Genomic DNA, 5,463 nt, shown 5'->3' on the forward strand with positions numbered 1-5,463 from the left:
AAATCATTAACCACATGAGAGGAACTTCAAGCACGCAGCACCGCCTGTTGCGCAAATTTGTGCTTGAATCCCAGGCTTCTCATGATGACCTGTTACTCCACAATGACGTGCGCTGGCTTAGTAAGGGCAAAGCACTGGAGCGCTTTGTAGAACTCCATGCGCAAGTAGTGGATTTTTTAAAACAAAAGTAAATCCAAAGCGGCAGCTGACCATCTCCGCGTCATGCAAGACACATTATACGTGTGCAACGTTGCATTTTCAACAGACATCTTCTCCCATTTTAAATACACTCCATCTCCAGCTGCAAGGAAAATCAGTAGTGGATTTGGTGAAAAAACTTGACGACTTTGGGAACAAACTCGATCTGTTCCACGCAGATTTGTCGTCGGGGAGGCTGCTGCACCTTAACACACTGAAGACGGTGGGAGAAGGCAACGTAACAGACAAGATGAAGACATTCATCACACAATTAAAAGACTTTTCTGCTAGATTCGATGACTTTTTCATTTCCAGGGATGTCATTGGATTCGTGCGTGACCCATTCACCATTAGCCCAAGCGGAGAATTTTTCACAAACGCGGTGAAAATGCTGCCATTAGACGAGGCGGCCATTTAAAGCCAGCTGGCTGAAATTCAGGCCGCAGGCGACATGAAGGCGGCTCTCCGTTGTGCTGAAAGCCTAAGCGCATTTTGGGTATCTTGTCCCGAGACCTATGACACATTGAAAACGCTGGCTATGTACTGTATGTGCTCACCATGTTCGGTTCAACCTACACCTGTGAGGCTGCATTCTCTAAGATGAACTCGATTAAAACACAAGAGAGGAATCGACTGTCAACCCATTCTTTGGTTGATGATCAGTGTGGTATAATATATCACGACTGTGTGACGCATCCTGTACACTGCGTTCCATTTGTAATATACCCGGTGTCCTTAAACCCTCGAGTGTGCACTTCCAAGTCAAGTCTGTTCTTTGCGTTCTTGGAATTGAGAGAGGCACAGCATGACAATCTTTCTGGATTCGTCACTTCTAAAGCAAGGGGCACGCGACTTAAAGCTGGCAGTATTTTATGGTAAGTTATAATGAATCTTTACCTAAATGTTTAATGTTGTAACTGTCCTAGGAGCAAACAAATAAAAAATAACTAAATTTACTAAATGTGATTTTAAATGTAATTTTACGTATTACTTGTAATCTTTACTAAAGCTTTGTGTGGAAAGTCTGTTGGCAAATTTTATAATATTTTGAAAGTTGTCAGTAGAAAAAATTTGGGTATGTTTAACGACAGTCTTAATATGTCTTCTGTTTCTGTATGTAAAAAAAAAAAAAAACCTGGTTGTTATTTTCACCCAGCAGTTGGTTTATTCTTTGGCAACCTTTTTGGATTTTTTACTTCTCACTGCATCATGCTCAGAGCACTCAGTATTTTATGGTAAGTTTTTTAGTAAGTTGTGGGAGAAGCAAGCATATTTTATTGTTCAAATAAAATGCTTTAATATGGTGGTATAAAGTTAATATATTTAATATATGCTTTTTATTATTTAAAAAAATTAGAATGAGCCATTAAGCTTTTTCTTCATCCTATGAAATATTTACAGTATTATAACCCTAGTTGTAAATTCATCACTTAAATATCGTATTCATCTAGGGTTTGTTTAGAATTTAAAAAGGGTTGAATATTTCGTATTAAATCCAGGAGAAGTGCTGTATCCTGTTATCCCTCACACATTAAATAGTGAGGTAAATTAGTCAGAAATATACACTAAATTCATGTTCACATTATGCATGTTTGCATGTTGACAAGAGAAAAAAAACATTTTGCATTAAATACATATCTAGCTGTACGTCCTTAATAAACATGCTTGACGTAAATGTTAGTTATATTGCAACACTAAGTTATGGTGTGTAATTCACAGGTGGGGACCAGCATGATGGGAATGATATCGTCAAAATATGGAGATGTCTGGAGCATTGTTCCACTATTTGTGCTCTTGGAATGAGACAAGAGGAACCTCACAGACCTTTCCCATTGTTGGAGCCAATGCTATTGATACAGACTCTTTGGTGGAGGCTGTTGATATTTGTTTTGAAGGTTTTTTTTTGTTTGATTATCAACTACACAAGGCAGTGTCTTCTTACCTGCAAGTTTCTTCAGCATACTGTAAATCAGCTTGATGGACACGAGTAATCATCTGTTAAAATTTTGAGGACAACTATTTTTTCACCTCTCATTTATTTAATAATATTTTTAAAAAGTTTTATCGTTTTTGTTTTTAGTGTCATTTTGAAGGAAATTAAATCTTAATAGTTAAATAACTAATAGTTAAAATATAAAGATGGGAAAGGTTTGATGTCATGTGGGCATTATAAGATTTGTATTGAAAACTTTTAGATAAAAAGTGTTTAAACATTGTATTAAATGCCAAAAAATGCAATTCAAATTCAGATTTACAGCGGCCTCTTGTTTTTAGTGTGTTATGTTACATTTATTTTATATTTAACAAATGGTCACCTTGAGATTATATGGTTTTGTCTAACATTTTTGTCAAAATTGAGTTATTCACATTTTTTTATTCTGTAACAATTATGTGAATTTGTGTACATTTTGCAAAAAAAACAAACAAACAAAAAAAAACAAATGGAATGTGTCAACGCAGCAAGAGTTGGGTTAAATAAAATAACCCAGAATTCTGGGTTAAATGGTTTAACCCAGCACTTGGGTCAAAATAACCCAGTGTGTGTTCTATCCAATAGTGACCCAGCGACTGGGGTGTTTTTTTAACCCAGCAGTTTTTAGAGTGTGCTTGTTTAGAATCAAATTTGGTAATGTGTAAAAGTCCCTTAAAATAGGTTTAACAATTGCTTGGGGAAAACAAAAGTGTAATTGTGACTAGGCATGGATTTAAAAAGCCATTTAATGTAAGATTTAAATAGCTCATAATTTATATTTAAAGATATATCTATAGATTGTGAAGTTTTTTGTAACATAACAAAATTTTTTGACTTTGAACAGGATGAAAACCAGAATGAAGTGACTCTAATCATGCGTGATATGAATGTAACGCAAAACAATTTAAAATCAGAACTCAATGCTCAGCATCTGTACTCCATCCACACCGTGGGTCTGTACATCATTATCTCTGTGAATAACCTGGGCATCAATGTGATTTGGGACAAGCAAACCAGAGTCAAAATTGAGTTGCAGACCAGATGGATTGTAAGGCACTTTCTATTACTTCTTCATGTAAAAATGTTTTAGGCAGCACTGTTTAATAATGGAACTAACATTTTGTTTATATTCTAAGCTCATTTATAACAGGTTTATTCAAATGGTCATGTATGACTGTAAAGATGTAACAGGAGTATGACTCTAATGCTGTTGGTGTTTTTATGCATGTTAATTTCATAATTGTGAATCGAAATCCAATGTGTCCAGATTTTCCTGTACCTCCCAAATTCGCCTTGTTCATGTTTCCTATGTGTGTGAATTGACAGGGTAAAGTGAGAGGACTGTGTGGTGACTTTAATGAAGAATTAATGAATGATGTGGTGTCCAGTTCACTGGAGTTTGGAAACAGCTGGAAGACAGCTGTGCCCCCCTGTTCAGATGTGACTAAAGAATTGTTTCCCTGTGAACACTATTCATATTGCTATGCTTGGGCAGAGAGACGCTGCATGATCCTGCGCAGTGACACATTTAAAGCCTGCCACCTAAAGGTTATTTACCAGCAATGCTTTTTAAACAGTTTTTATATTTATTATTTTTAAAATGACTTGTTTTTGCCTTTGTACAAACGTTATATATATATATATATATATATATATATATATATATATATATATTAGGAATAAAAGGAAAAAGCACCAGCTATGAGGCACCGTTTAAATCAAATCAAACTTCACTCATGCACACACACAAAACACTTGCATACAAATATGAAACAGTCACACATACATACACCTATAAGATGAGTCCACATACTGTACACACAAACTTTCTGTGCACACACACCTATAAGACGCGCACTAACAAAGGAACTGTAGCGGTGTAGGGAACAATTAACATCATTTTATATCATTATATATATATATATATATATATATATATATTGTGGCGTGGGCGGGGTTTTGATGGTCTACCATCATGCTTTGCGGGAGGGATTGTTTTGTGTTCACCCTGTTGGGAAAAGGTGTTCAAGTTAGTGGCTTCGGCCATAGGTGTGTGTGTGTGGATGATGTGTGTTTTATGGAGGTTGGATGTGGTGGATTTTGTGTATACGTGCGGAAGAAAATAAATTACTCCCAGCCATTTGCATTGGGCAGCAAAAGCAGCTCACTCGTCTCTCCAAGTTCCTGCATAGCGGTGAAAAACGCTACATTTGGTGTCAGAAGTGGGATGGAGAGTCGCGGGTTAGAGCGCACCCCGGAGGAAATCCGGCGGATCCATATAGGCCGCCGAGTGGCAGAGCGGCTGAGGAAGAAGAAGCCCCTCCCTGATGGGGCCAGCGCGGGCAAAGAGCGGCGACCGGAGCGGAGCGGCGCGTTCCAGGTCCCGGCATTGGACCTCGGAGAGGATTCCTCCAGTGACGCGGCGCCGGCACCGGAGCAAGCTACAGCTCCGTGCCCCGTCCGCCAGCGAAGCGACCTGCAGCTGCGCCTGCCGGCCTACAACGGCGCCGGCGATCCCAACGCATTCATCGCCCAAGTAGAGCTAGCCGCCAAATTCGCGGGCTGGTCCCCGGCAGAAACAGCCGTCCGGGTGGCCCTCTCGTTGGAGGGAGACGCGCTGCGGGTGCTGCAAGACCTCCGGGCTGATGAGCGGGATGACTGGGTAAAGCTGCAGCAATCGCTCCGTTTTCGCTTCGGCACAGGTGAACGTAATGAGGCTGCGGGCGAGGAGCTGGCAACCCGCGTGCGGAGCGCCTCCGAGCCATTGGGGGCGTTCGCCATGGACCTGAGAGCTCTCGCGCGCATAGGCTACCCGGAGTTTGGGCCCGCCCAGCAGGAGGAGCTAGCGCGCCGTGCTTTTCTGCGGGGAGTCCGGCCGTGGCGGCTTCGGGAGCACATCCGGCTAGCGGCACCGGCTTCCCTGGATGAGGCGCTGCGCGAGGCTGAACGCGCCGAACCCATCATGGCGGAACGCCACGGCGAAAGACCCGAGCGCACTCCCGTGGCTCGGGGCCGCTCGGTAGGTGAACCTGGCCGGGGACAGGGCTACCCGTCGCGGCTAGGCCTCGACACCGCTCCTGAGAGTTCGCGACGCCGCCGAGGCCAGGGGCCGCCGGATTACCGCTGCAATCTTCTCCGGCCTGAGGACAACGTACCCCAGCAGCCGTTAAACTAGCTTCGGGGGGCGCCGAGGGGAAGCCGCCTCCCACAGCTTTCCTTGTTTCCCCGACTGCCGGTCTCAATCTCCGGTCAGGACGTGTAGGAAATCGCGCGGGGGTTTACGTTCAGTGTGG

The sequence above is a fragment of the Clarias gariepinus genome, chromosome 12, assembly GCF_024256425.1.
Source record: "Clarias gariepinus isolate MV-2021 ecotype Netherlands chromosome 12, CGAR_prim_01v2, whole genome shotgun sequence".
Taxonomy (NCBI): domain Eukaryota; kingdom Metazoa; phylum Chordata; class Actinopteri; order Siluriformes; family Clariidae; genus Clarias; species Clarias gariepinus.